A 14,871-nucleotide genomic window follows, 5' to 3' on the forward strand; every position below is an offset into this window, starting at 1 on the left:
TAACACATACAATTAAAACCATTACCAGGCGTGAAACGGATTTGTTACCTAGCATGTTATATATTCTTTCGACATTAGAAAGTTTAAACATGCTATTACATACCTACAATGATACATTTGAAACGGACACAACCACTATCGACACAACAGCACAGTTCTGTCGATTCGACCCGGAACTTCCTGTTCCCCACTACGACAGTGCATCAGTGTCATCTTCTTCTCTGACATTTACACAAATATAACCTCTCTGCCGCCACCTACTGTAAGGTTAGTAAACTGTTGAAGAAAATACATTTCCTTTGCGGAAAAGTGGAAGGGGAACAACGATATCAAAACCAAATAGATAAATAACAACATCCCACTCGTTCAGTCACAGTCCTATTCAAATCACATCCCTACACAGTCTCATGGGCCTCGTAGGGAGGAACATCTTCAGTCAGTATTCCCTGCAAGCAGTGAAGTAAAGTACTTAAGTACAAATATTTTAAGTAATTTTGGGTGTCAGGGAAAATGTATGGAGTTTTGGGGTATCTGTACTTTACTTTTGATATTTTTGACAACTTCTACTTTTACTCCACTACATTCATAAAGAAAATCATGTACTTTCAACTCCATACATTTTCCCTGACACCCAAAAGTACTCGTTAGATTTTGAATGGTTAGCAGGACAGGAAAATTGTTCAATTGGCGCATCCCTACTGCATCTGATCTGTTGGACTCACTAAACACAAATACTTTGTTAGTAAATTATGGATGTGGTCTTAATGTTGGGGCTAGCCCTGAATACTGCCCCTTCTGGAGGAATTCGGCACCCATATAAACCATGATAAATTTTTGTCAAAAGTTGCTAATATATGCAATTAAAAATTGTTATCGAATAGGAAACACTCTAAAGCTTATAAAACCGTTTAAATTTTGTCTCTAGCTAAAGCAGAAGTCTCAGGGCATGCATTCTCCCAAAGTCTCTCTTGTAATGGGAAAAGTTGCCATCACTTTGACGTCACTGTTTACACACTTCCCAAAGAGCTATAACCATGGAAACACGTTCTATGTCTTCAGCGTGAAGCCTGCTTTCGATGAGGCTGCGAGAATCACGTGCTCACGAGACGTTCAGCGTGACCAAACGTCCCGGTGACGCACAAAAAGTTTCACCAATGGGAGATTGAAGATTTCTCTCTTTTCTCCCAGGACAGACTGAACAACGTGTGCTAATCTGTTCGCCCTCACGATTGCTGTAGACCTTTATAACATGCTAAGGCTTAATTATAAACATAGTTTGACAAGTTTACTCGAAATATAATGTATACTTTCGACGTTTTGGTGCGCAGCCACTTGAAATTTGCATACATTTAGACCGAAAAGTGTCTAGTTTGAGAACGGAAAGACACAGAGTTGCAAACTGAACGCTAACTTGGTGAGTATTAACCCTTCCACGTCTTCTGAAGCAAGAACAGCCATGGTAAGGGAATATTTACGTCTTCATTTTGGGTTTCTGCCGACTCCATGATAGAGGAGTCAGCATGCTAAATGAGAGCGCCGACTCTCTATTATAGCCTAGTAAACGCCAAATGTAACGTTAAAAATAATTGTAACATAGCAATTGCATTTAGAAGAAGTTTATCTTGCCATACATATGTAAAACATGCATATTTAGTCAAAGTTTATGATGTGTATTCCTTGTTAGCTGACGTTATCTGCCGGAGCTATTTATTTCTCCTGACATTGCAGTAGCATTTTTGAACGATGCATAATTGTAAACAGAGATTTATGGATATATATTGCATATTATTGAAAAAAAATGAATGTACTGTGTAACATGTTATATTACTGTCATCTGATGAAGATTTCAAAAGGTTAGTGAAATGATTTTTCTTTTAATCCTGCGTTTGTTGATTGCATATTTTTTCCTACTTGGCTAAGCTAATGAAGTATGTATGCAGTGGTGGTTGGACATAAATATGTGCTATGTTTTCGCCGTAAAACATTTTAGAAATCTGACTTGCTGGGTAGATAAATAACTTCTTTATCTTTCATTTGAGCCATTTTCAAGCGATTCTGTGGAGGTTAAATATTTTTAGGATTATTTCTTGCGTTCCCTGCGCCACATTACAGCTCAGGGGGGGTGGGGTGAGTTCCCAAAGGGGAACTAGTAGCTCTAATTCAATCTGGAGTGCCAGAGTGCGCTTGGTCGTTCGTAAATTCCGAGCGTTGTCAGACTGTCAGTTCGTATCGCTCTCGGAGCGTTCAGAGCCACACTGGACGCTCTGGCGGAGGAGGAGGGTTGATTCAAGCGTTCTGACCTCACAACGGCAGTCAAGCATCCAAGATAACTGGTTAACATTGGCTAGCTTGCTAGCTACTTTCAGTACAAAAACTCTGACCATTTTACTCGCCTTAGCAGAGCTGGTTAGGCTGCGTTCATGTTATCCAGAGAATTGGTGACTTTAACTGTGCTTCAGGCAACAATTTAATTACGCTTAATTTGCCGACGTTTCCTGTCACCGGCCGTATTCACGGCTTGTTAAGCTTTGGTGGTTGATCAATTATTCTGTCCTCTGGCACTCAGACCAGAGTCCTCTGAAATTGGAGTATATAGCCAGAGCGAATTTAGAAACGCACCCTGAGTGTTGGAGTGTGCCCCTGACTATCCGAACATTTAAATTTCAAGAAAATCGTTTGCTTACTATAATGGCTTTGATATTATTTATACTTTTACATTTGATACTACTTATGTTTATGTAACAGTATAAATTTTGCCTGTCCCCTCGCCCATACTCGGGCGCGAACTAGGGATCCTCTGCACACATTAACAACAGTCACCCACAAAGCATCGTTACCCATCGCCCCACAAAAGCCGCGGCCCTAGCAGAGCAAGGGGAACTACTACTTCAAGGTCTCAGAGCAAGTGGCGTCACCGATTGAAACGCTATTTAGCGCGCACCACCGCTGACTAGCTTTCTATTTCACATCCGTTACATATATGTCAAACCAAATACTTTATACTTTTACTCAAGTGTTATTTGACTGGGTGGATTTCACTTTTACCTTGATAGGAAAGGACTCAAGAAGCTTTACTTTTACTCAAGTATCACAAGTGGGTACTTTTTCCACCACTGCCTGCAATGTTTCCAATGTTAATTCCTGAACTCCCAAAAACCTTTCAGCCGAACGTACAATTAATATTTACAATCGGTATCCGTCAACTGGTAAACGACATTATGAATCTCAACAGGCTGCGGGGCATCCACTGCCATAGCGTCCTCAGCACCAATCGCTCTTTAAACTATTTCCCGCGCCTCCCAGTAGGAGAACTACTGTACAGTTTCTTGATGTGGATGTTCCCTGAAAAATGAAAATTGATACATGACATTGGTCAGTTTCGTGTTATGAAACTGATGGAGACTATTTGTTTAAAAAAATATTTATATATATTTTATTTAACTAGGCACAAAGCATATATAACAGGTTAGGATAATTAAAGTGGCAGGTTGGGATATTTAAGGTGGCTGGTTTGGTGAATAACCATGGCAGGTGAGGAGACTGAGGTTAACATTAGGAAAAGGGGTTGCGGTCTGCAATTACACCCTTCTCGGATCAAGGGGCCAGACTTCCAGTCGATAAGCATGCTTTCCAAGTGCTCAGTGGGCATTTTCGGTACTGCAGTTCAGATGAAGCACGGCCCACTTCCCATTGAATTCCCATAGCAAAGTAAATAAAAAATATATATCATATTTTATCATCAAGTTTGTAAATAAAACATCCATTGAATTATTCAAGTAATTGCCTTGGAGTCAGATTTTTTTTTCCATCACTCACAGCCAAAGATAACCATTTTAGATTCATGCTGTGAGGTGGGTGAGTTTATGTCACATGCAGATGCTGAAGGGAAAACACACCTCTTGATCTGCGTGTTTATAATGTAGGTCAAGGAGCAGCTTCGTCTCATAGACTAGATGTAACATAGTAAATATAAATCCGAGACTCTCAAAATAGTGTGATATGTTACATTATGGTTCCATAAGACAGAAGGTTACTTAATAAATGGAATTTGGTGGAGCTGTACTGTAACAGCAAGCTGAGCCAGTTGAAAGTATTGACAACAGGGATATATTGTTGGTGACTGTGCTCCTTCATTAGTTTTGTGTTTTTTATTCTTTTACCCTCCTACCTGAGAGGCATGAGGCCTGAGAGGCGTTGCACTGTTAAAATCATCCCAGTATGGAGATGAAACACCTGTGTGTTACAAAGCCACATGCTCTGTCCTCTGCTCTACCTAGGTGTTTTAATGTGGGAAACACAGAGATAATACTAATACCGAGAGAACCACTGCTCTACCTAGGTGTTTTAATGTGGATAATACAGAGATAATACTAATACAGAGATAACCACTGCTCTGTGACAAAACGGATGGCACTGTGATAGACTGCATCCAGTTTGCTGAGTAGAGTGTTGGAAGCCATTTTGTAGATGACATCGCCGAAGTCGAGGATCGGTAGGATAGTCAATTTTACTAGGGTAAGCTTGGCGGCGTGAGTGAAGGAGGCTTTGTTGCGGAATAGAAAGCAGACTCTTGATTTGATTTTCGATTGGAGATGTTTGATATGAGTCTGGAAGGAGAATTTGCAGTCTAGCCAGACACGAAGGTACTTATAGATGTCCACATATTCAAGGTCGGAACCATCCAGGGTGGTGATGCTAGTCGGGCATGCGGGTGCAGGCAGCGATCGGTTGAAAAGCATGCATTTGGTTTTACTAGCGTTTAAGAGCAGTTGGAGGCCGCGGAAGGAGTGTTGTATGGCATTGAAGCTCGTTTGGAGGTTAGATAGCACAGTGTCCAATGACGGGCCGAAAGTATATAGAATGGTGTCGTCTGCGTAGAGGTGGATCAGGGAATCGCCCGCAGCAAGAGCAACATCATTGATATATACAGAGAAAAGAGTCGGCCCGAGAATTGAACCCTGTGGCACCCCCATAGAGACTGCCAGAGGACCGGACAGCATGCCCTCCGATTTCACACACTGAACTCTGTCTGCAAAGTAATTGGTGAACCAGGCAAGGCAGTCATCCGAAAACCGAGGCTACTGAGTCTGCCGATAAGAATATGGTGATTGACAGAGTCGAAAGCCTTGGCAAGGTCGATGAAGACGGCTGCACAGTACTGTCTTTTATCGATGGCGGTTATGATATCGTTTAGTACCTTGAGTGTAGCTGAGGTGTACCCGTGACCGGCTCGGAAACCAGATTGCACAGCGGAGAAGGTACGGTGGGATTCGAGATGGTCAGTGACCTGTTTGTTGACTTGGCTTTCGAAGACCTTAGATAGGCAGGGCAGGATGGATATAGGTCTGTAACAGTTTGGGTCCAGGGTGTCTCCCCCTTTGAAGAGGGGATGACTGCGGCAGCTTTCAATTCTTGGGGATCTCAGACTATATGAAAGAGAGGTTGAACAGGCTGGTAATAGGGGTTGCGACAATGGCGGTGGATAGTTTCAGAAATAGAGGGTCCAGATTGTCAAGCCCAGCTGATTTGTACGGGTCCAGGTTTTGCAGCTCTTTCAGAACATCTGCTATCTGGATTTGGGTAAAGGAGAACCTGGAGAGGCTTGGGCGAGGAGCTGCGGGGGGGGTGGAGCTGTTGGCCGAGGTTGGAGTAGCCAGGCGGAAGGCATGGCCAGCCGTTGAGAAATGCTTATTGAAGTTTTCGATAATCATGGATTTATCGGTGGTGACCGTGTTACCTAGCCTCAGTGCAGTGGGCAGCTGGGAGGAGGCGCTCTTGTTCTCCATGGACTTCACAGTGTCCCAGAACTTTTTGGAGTTGGAGCTACAGGATGCAAACTTCTGTCTGAAGAAGCTGGCCTTAGCTTTCCTGACTGACTGCGTGTATTGGTTCCTGACTTCCCTGAACAGTTGCATATCACGGGGACTATTCGATGCTATTGCAGTCCGCCACAGGATGTTTTTGTGCTGGTCGAGGGCAGTCAGGTCTGGAGTGAACCAAGGGCTGTATCTGTTCTTAGTTCTGCATTTTTTGAACAGAGCATGCTTATCTAAAATGGTGAGGAAGTTCCTTTTAAAGAATGACCAGGCATCCTCAACTGACGGGATGAGGTCAATGTCCTTCCAGGATACCCGGGCCAGGTCGATTAGAAAGGCCTGCTCACAGAAGTGTTTTAGGGAGCGTTTGACAGTGATGAGGGGTGTTCGTTTGACTGCGGCTCCGTGGCGGATACAGGCAATGAGGCAGTGATCGCTGAGATCCTGGTTGAAGACAGCGGAGGTGTATGTGGAGGGCCAGTTGGTCAGGATGACGTCTATGAGGGTGCCCTTGTTTACAGAGTTAGGGTTGTACCTGGTGGGTTCCTTGATGATTTGTGTGAGATTGAGGGCATCTAGCTTAGATTGTAGGACTGCCGGGGTGTTAAGCATATCCCAGTTTAGGTCACCTAACAGAACAAACTCTGAAGCTAGATGGGGGGCAATCAATTCACAAATGGTGTCCATGGCACAGCTGGGAGCTGAGGGGGGTCGGTAGCAGGCGGCAACAGTGAGAGACTTATTTCTGGAGAGAGTAATTTTCAAAATTAGTAGTTCGAACTGTTTGGGTATGGACCTGGAAAGTATGACATTACTTTGCAGGCTATCTCTGCAGTAGACTGCAACTCCTCCCCCTTTGGCAGTTCTATCTTGACGGAAGATGTTATAGTTGGGTATGGAAATCTCTGAATTTTTGGTGGCCTTCCTGAGCCAGGATTCAGACACGGCAAGGACATTGGGGTTAGCAGAGTTTGCTAAAGCAGTGAGTAAAACAAACTTAGGGAGGAGGCTTCTGATGTTGACATGCATGAAACCAAGGCTTTTTCGATCACAGAAGTCAACAAATGAGGGTGCCTGGGGACATGCAGGGCCTGGGTTTACCTCCACATCACCCGTGGAACAGAGAAGGAGTAGTATGAGGGTGTGGCTAAAGGCTATCAAAACTGGTCGCCTAGAGCGTTGGGGACAGAGAATAAGAGGAGCAGGTTTCTGGGCATGGTAGAATATATTCAGGGCATAATGCGCAGACAGGGGTATGGTGGGGTGCGGGTACAGCGGAGGTAAGCCCAGGCACTGGGTGATGATGAGAGAGGTTGTATCTCTGGACATGCTGGTTGTAATGGGTGAGGTCACCGCATGTGTGGGAGGTGGGACAAAGGAGGTAAAAGGGGTATGAAGAGTGGAACTAGGGGCTCCATTGTGAACTAAAACAATGATAACTAACCTGAACAACAGTATACAAGGCATATTGACATTTGAGAGAGACATACAGCGAGGCAAACAGTAATCACAGGTGTTGAATTGGGAAAGCTAGCTAAAACAGTAGGCGAGACAACAGCTAATCAGCTAGCACAACAAACAGCAGGTAAAATGGCGTTGACTAGGCAACGGGGCCGACAGATAAAACAAACAAGCAGAATGGAGTACCGTGATTAATGGACAGTCCAGCGTGCATCAGCTATGTAGCCAAGAGATCAGTGTCCAGGGGGCAGCGGTGGATGGGCAGGGAAGCTGGACTGGCGAGTGTTATCCAGGTAAAAAAAAAAACTAACAATGACTAAATAGCTTGTAGCTAGTTAGCTGGTTAGCGTCTGGAGGTTCTTGAGTGTGTTTTAAAAAATAATAGCGATTCCGTATCACATTGGGTGAGGCAGGTTTCCGGAAGGTATAAGCAAATTAAAAATCAAAAAGAGATAGAAAGTAAATATGGGTCCAGAGAGTGTTTGGGACACAGCGATTCAGACGGTTAGCAGGCCTGTGCTAACAAGCTAACAGTTCATAGGCCCGGGCTAGACAAGGTAGCAGTTAGCGGACCGGAGCTAGACAAGCTAGCAGTAAGCAGGCCGAGTTAGCAAGCAGGGAGATAGCGAGGGCTAGAGAGTTAGCCTTTGGGGGACGTCGCGATGGGGTGAGTCTGTTTAGTCTGTTTATTCCTCTTCATGCGGTGACATCGATAGACCGGTCGTGGGCCCGGGTATTGGACATGCATTATCCACATGCATTATCCATTATGCCATTGTGTTTACCACTTCAGATCCTTAAATTTTAAATGTAAAGCATATACAGGGCATCCCTAGACTTTTTACACATTGTTGTGTTACAGCCTTATTTGAAAATTGATTAAATGCATTTTTTACCCCTCATCAATATACACACAATACCCCTTAATGACAAAGCGAATTTAGCACATTTATAAAATGCATTAATTTATTTAGCAAATGTATAAAAATGAACACCTTATTTGCATAACTATTCAGACCCTTTCCTCAGACTCAAAATTGAGCTTAAGTGCATCCTGTTTCCATTGATCATCCTTGAGATGTTTCTACAACTTGACTGGAGTCCACTTGTGGTAAATTTAAATGATTGGACATGATTGGAAAAGGAACACACCTGTCTATATAAGGTCCCACAGTTGACATTGCAAGTCAGAGCAAAAACCAAGTAATGAGGTCGAAGAAATTGTCCGTCGAGCTCCGAGACAAGTTTGTGGCGAGGCACAGTTCTGGGGAAAAATACCAACACATTTCTCAAATCTCTGTTGGCTGGGCTCCCCGCTTGTGCCGTCAAACTCCTGCCCCACATTGGGCGCAAACCTTTTAAGGGCTGACGAGTGGCGCAGCTGTCTAAGTAACTGCATCTCACCGCCCTTGCTGTCTCTGCCTGGCCGGTTCCCCTCTTTCCACTGGGATTATCTGCCTCCTAACCCTATTACAGGGGCTGAGTCACTGGGGCTCTCTCATACCGTCCCTGGGAGGGGTGCGTCACCTGAGTGGGTTGAGTCACTGATGTGGTCATCCTGTCTGGGTTGCCCCCCCCCCTTGGGTTGTGCCGTGGCGGAGATCTTTCCAATCAATTGAATTTACCACAGGTGGACTACAAGTTGTAGAAACATCTCAAGGATCATCTCATAGCAAAGGGTCTGAAAACGTATGTAAATAAGCTTTTTTTATTTTTTTATTACATTTGCAAGAATTTCTAAAAACCTGTTTTGGCTTTGTTATTATGGGATATTGTGATGTCATTATGGGATATTGTGTGTAGATTGACGAGGAAAAACATGTAATCAATTTTAGAATAAGGCTGTAACGTACCAAAATGGGAGAAATGGGAAGGGGTCTGACAGTGCCCTCGGAAAGTATTCAGACCCTTGACTTTTCCACATTGTTATGTTACAGCTTTATTCTATAATGAAATAAAAATATATCCTCAGCAATCTACACACAATACCACATAATGACAAAGTGAAAAAGGTTTAGACATTTTTGCAAATGTATAAAAACAAAAAAAACAGAAAAACAAGAGACTCAAAATTGAGTTCAGATGCTTCCTGTTTCCAATGATCATCATTGAGATGTTTCGACAACTTGATTTGGGGTCATGTAGAAATGTCCTTGTTTTGAAAGAAAAGCACATTGTTTGTCCATTAAAACAACATCAAATTGATCAGAAATACAGTGAAGACATTGTTATTGTTGTAAATGACTATTGTAGCTGGAAACGGCAGATATTTTATGGAATATCTACATAGGCGAACAGAGGCCCATTATCAGCAACCATCACTCCTGTGTTCCAATAGCATGTTGTGTTAGCTAATCCAAGTTGATCATTTTAAAAGGCTAATTCATCATTAGAAAACTCTTTTGAGGGCATCCCGGGTGGCGCAGTGGTTAAGGGCGCTGTACTGCAGCGCCAGCTGTGCCACCAGAGACTCTGGGTTCGCGCCCAGGCTCTGTCGTGACCGGCCGCGACCGGGAGGTCTGTGGGGCGACGCACAATTGGCCTAGCGTCGTCCGGTTTAGGGAGGGTTTGGCCGGTAGGGATATCCTCATCGCGCACCAGCGACTCCTGTGGCGGGCCGGGCGCAGTGCACGCTAACCAAGGTTGCCAGGTGCACAGTGTTTCCTGTATGCCTAACTTGGTGATTGAGGGTATTAAATATTTTCAACGTTCTTAAGACAATGTGTGGGCAAAGGCAGGCGTGACAAGTTTTTAAATGTTTTGCTTCGCTGTGAAGTCTTGAGTTGTTCAGGGATGTGTGATGTCAGAATTACAGAATTCAACCTAGCAATAGACTGGTCATAACTTATGGAGGTCTAATATATGAAGATAACTTATAGGTAGAACCAGCTCTTACCATGACTAACAGTTGTCCTAATCTTCTCCTCTTCTTCTTCATCTTTAATGATGACATTCAGCTCCAGTGTTTGACTGCAGTCTTCCAGCTTCACTGATGCCATCTCTGAATCCTGCAGAGCAAACTGGGCTCCACTGTCACAATCAGGACCCAGTGACTGTAGGTTTCTACTCAGTGTGGAAGGAGAGAGGCAGGCTGGGTTTGTCCTCACTGTTGATGTTACAAACCTCAGACTTAATCTGAGTTGGTCTGTAGTAATAAAGACAAACGGACACAAAAGTTATTTTCTTGACAGTTCTGGCACTTTATTCTGTAAAAATATTTTCTTGTTTAATTATCTCATTTCAGTAGATCCGGTAGCTAATCCCTGACAAAACATTAATTCACATTAGACACAAAGTACACATTTTAAATTGCACAACATAAGTGCACTTAATCTATAGTAGATTTCCTAAATTCACATAAATGCATAAATGACTCAACAACCATTTAGTACAAGATCACAGTATGTTTCAGGCAGCACTATGTACTATTTTATGAATAACCTTGTCTTCACTGTATTATTTCACTCACAGAAAACAATTGTATTTCCCATTAACACCATATTAAGAATTATCAGGGTTCGTACAGTAGCAAGTCAAATTCAAGGACTTTTCAGGCACTAATATTTATTTACTTGAAGTCCCGTGTGAAAACCCTGAATTATAGATAAATATAGAAACAACTGAATGTGTCTGAATATTAGTACACATGTAAAGAACTGATAATCATTACATTCAGCTTCAAAACTGTAGAGCAACTGAAATGTTCTCTCTCTGATGAGGCACTATCCAAGTTGTTGATAACCTCACCAATGAAAGCTATGAAGTACATATTATTCACTATTAAAGTATCCTTTGTCACAGTGCATTTATGGACGCAAGATTTCTGAACAGGCCTCGAAACCATGTCAGGAATAGTAGAAAGACCAGTTCTGACAGTAGGTCCTCTTACTACAGGACCAGCCATGGAAAATCCATCAGTCTGACAGCAGGTCCTCATACTACGGGACCAGCCATGGAAGCTCCATCAGTCTGACAGTAGGTCCTCTTACTACAGGACCAGCCATGGAAGCTTCATCAGTCTGACAGTAGGTCCTCTTACTACTGGACCAGCCATGGAAGCTCCATCAGTCTGCACTGTAGTTCCACCAGTCTGTCTTACAGCCTCTGCATATGATACATCATGACGGATTCTATATCTGAGCATCTCTCTGCACCTGGCATCCACCAAATGCTGCTCTGTGTGTCCTCTGCACAATTGCAACACTTAACCGTCACATTGCTCCAACATTCACTGTAATCATGTTCCCCACCACACTTGGCACATCTTTTCACTCAACAGCTACATGTCCCCTTCTTTGGCATTTAAAAACACTGATGATTCACGGTTGCTGCTCCAGTTTCAACTGTTCTGAGGAATCCTATTCTGTACTTTTCCAGACAAAACCTTCTAACACCTCAACAGCACTGATAAGCTTTCACTTCTTTAACCCTCTTTCCTACTGATCAACCTTTAGGCTTCAACCACTGTCTCCCTTCACATGTTCTTTAACAATTTCGTCCATGGACATAGATATTGGGACCTCAGAGATTATTACTCCCTTCAATGTAGCATCACCTCCAGGGTCATGGCTTCTGAGCTTTGTCCCATTACGATTTTCCAATTGAAGAATCTTCCCTTGCTGAACCTGACCAGCACAAGATATTAACAATCTACCACTTTCAATGTTTTATTTCACCTTTATTTAACCAGGTAGGCTATATCAGAACACGTTCTCATTTACACGGCTGCATCCCAGTTTAACTTCACCTCTTTTTATGGCCTTGGTTAATCAGGGGTGTGAATGAGGCCCTGGGTGTAAATGAGGCTATGTGGTCTCAAACAACATCCCAACTTTCCACTCCAACACATTATTACTCGCAGACACTTGGTCCTCCATGGAATGAGTTTGACACGTGCTCCGATTCATCCGCATTAATCGACGCCATTCCATGAAGTTGGCCTCTCTCACCAAATGGTGAAGGATAACTACAGTTAGCTTCCCTCTATTTTGACACTATCACACAGCCTCATGTCTCCATTTCACCACGAATAAACTCATAGAAAGACGACCGACATCGTTCCCGCCATTTGACTTGCCTCGTCCGAACAATCTTGATCTCGCGAGCTTTCATTAACGAAACAGTGTATGTAAACTCGCGAGAACAGGATGGTTCGGACAAGGCTATTTACCAGCTCACAAACATTTTACACAAAACCAATAACATGTAAAAACGAACTTAAATAAATTGAATCTTTATGAAATGACTTTGACGAAATTATGTACATACACTCAGATAAACCCAAAGTCTAGTTATGTGACTTGTAAAAAAATGTTTTAACACGTTCTTCACTCACTCGGTTTGACCCCAAAATAACACATACAATTAAAACCTTTACCAAACGTGATAATACATTGACGGATTTGTTACCTAGCGTGTTATATATTCTCTCGACATTAGAAGGTTTAAACATGCTATTACATACCTGCAATGATACATTTGAAACGGACACAACCACTATCGACACAACAGCACAGTTCTGTCGTTTCGACCCGGAACTTCCTGTTCCCCACTACTCTAGCGCAGCAGCGTCATCTTCTTCTCTGGTATACTGACATTTACACAAATATAACGTGTCTGCCGCCACCTACTGTATGGTTAGTAAACTGTAGAAAAATATACACGTCCAATGTTGAAAAGAGGAGGGGGAACGACGACATCAAAACAAAATACAAATATAGATAAATAAACTTCCCAATCCTTCAGTCACAGTCCTATTCAAATCACATCCCTACACAGTCTCATGGGCCTCGTAGGGAGGAACATCTTCAGTCAGTATTCCCTGCAATCAGTGAAGTAAAGTACTTAAGTACAAATATTTTAAGTAATTTTGGGTGTCAGGGAAAATGTATGGAGTTTTGGGGTATCTGTACTTTACTTTTGATATTTTTGACAACTTCTACTTTTACTCCACTACATTCATAAAGAAAATAATGTACTTTCAACTCCATACATTTTCCCTGACACCCAAAAGTACTCGTTAGATTTTGAATGATTAGCAGGACAGGAAAATTGTTCAATTCGCGCATCCCTACTGCATCTGATCTGTTGGACTCACGAAACACAAATACTTTGTTAGTAAATTATGGATGTGGTCTTAAATTCAATCTGGAGTGCCAGAGTGCGCTTGGTCGTTCGTAAATTCAGAGCGTTGTCAGACTGTCAGTTCGTATCGCTCTCGGAGCGTTCAGAGCCACACTGGACGCTCTGGCGGAGGAGGAGGGTTGATTCAAGCGTTCTGACCTCACAACGGCAGTCAAGCATCCAAGATAACTGGTTAACATTGGCTAGCTTGCTAGCTACTTTCAGTACAAAAACTCTGACCATTTTACTCGCCTTAGCAGAGCTGGTTAGGCTGTGTTCATGTTATCCAGAGCATTGGTGACTTTAACTGTGCTTCAGGCAACAATTTAATTACGCTTTATTTGCCGACGTTTCCTGTCACCGGCCGTATTCACGGCTTATTAAGCTTTGGTGGTTGATCAATTATTCTGTCCTCTGGCACTCAGACCAGAGTCCTCTGAAATCGGAGTATATACTATAGTATATAGTATATATATATAGTGTTGGAGTGTGCCCCTGACTATTGTATTCCAAGATGTCGTAGCAGTAAGTCGTCCTGTCGTATCGTCTCTGTAAATATCGTCTCTTTTTCATTTTAGATATTTTTCTTCGCATATCTTTAAAAACATTTTGCTAAACCTAAGCTTCCAAATACTCTCCTGCAACCCGCCTCACCCAATGTAGCTACTTTTCCTAAAGTATTTATATTTACTTCGGAACCGGAACCCCTCAACTGAAGCTAGCCAGCTAACCACCAGCTATGCTAGCGGTCTTCAGCTAACCGGTCATCAGCTAACCTTTAGCTCGGAAAGCTCTCGCCACTTCGAACAACGCGACGCTAACCAGAGCATAACGGACCTATTTGTTTTCTTATCCCCGGATTCCCACAGCAAACGGAACATTTTTCAGCTGGATCTTCACAACTAGCTATCGAGCTAAACCGCAACCCTGGTTGATTACTCCTGGCTAGCGTTTCCACCCACGTAGCTTGAAGCTAACCCGGCCAGAGCTCCTGTGCTCCTAGCATACTCCTGGGCTACAATACCCGGACCCACGACCGGTCTATCGATGTCACTGCATGAAGAGGAATAAACAGACTCACCCCATCGCGACGTCCTCCAAAGGCTAACTCTCTAGCCCTCGCTATCTCCTTACTTGCTAATGTGGCATGCTAACTGCTAGTTTGTTTAGCCCAGGTCCGCTAACTACTACCATGTTTACCCCGGCCTGCTAATCTGTTAGCTTGTTAGCACAGGCCTGCTAACCGTCTGCATCGCCGCGTCCCAAACACGCAGTGGCCCATATGTACTTTCTATCTCTTCCCAATTTTTTAAAATTTGTTTATACCTTCCGGAAACCTGCCTCACCCAATGTGATACGGAATCGCTATTATTTTTTATTTTTAGAACACACTCAAGAACCCCCAGAAGCTAACCAGCTAACTAGCTACAAGCTATTTAGTCATTGTTAGTTTCTTAACCTGATAACACTC

General features: G+C 43.1%; 1 long non-coding RNA gene across 1 annotated transcript in view; it reads right to left on the minus strand.

Annotated features, from left to right (window-relative positions):
• The window catches only part of LOC135573344 (uncharacterized), a 123,962-nt gene extending 109,181 nt beyond the window's left edge, over nt 1–14,781 (minus strand). The window contains exons 1-2 of the long non-coding RNA XR_010464671.1: nt 12,742–14,781; nt 10,174–10,422 (exon numbers count right to left, since the gene is read on the minus strand). This is a non-coding gene — a long non-coding RNA (uncharacterized LOC135573344). The remainder of the gene's footprint in view (nt 1–10,173; nt 10,423–12,741) is intronic.
• Nucleotides 14,782–14,871: the final 90 nt, after the last annotated feature.

This window comes from Oncorhynchus nerka, linkage group LG2 (genome assembly GCF_034236695.1).
Source record: "Oncorhynchus nerka isolate Pitt River linkage group LG2, Oner_Uvic_2.0, whole genome shotgun sequence".
NCBI lineage: Eukaryota > Metazoa > Chordata > Actinopteri > Salmoniformes > Salmonidae > Oncorhynchus > Oncorhynchus nerka.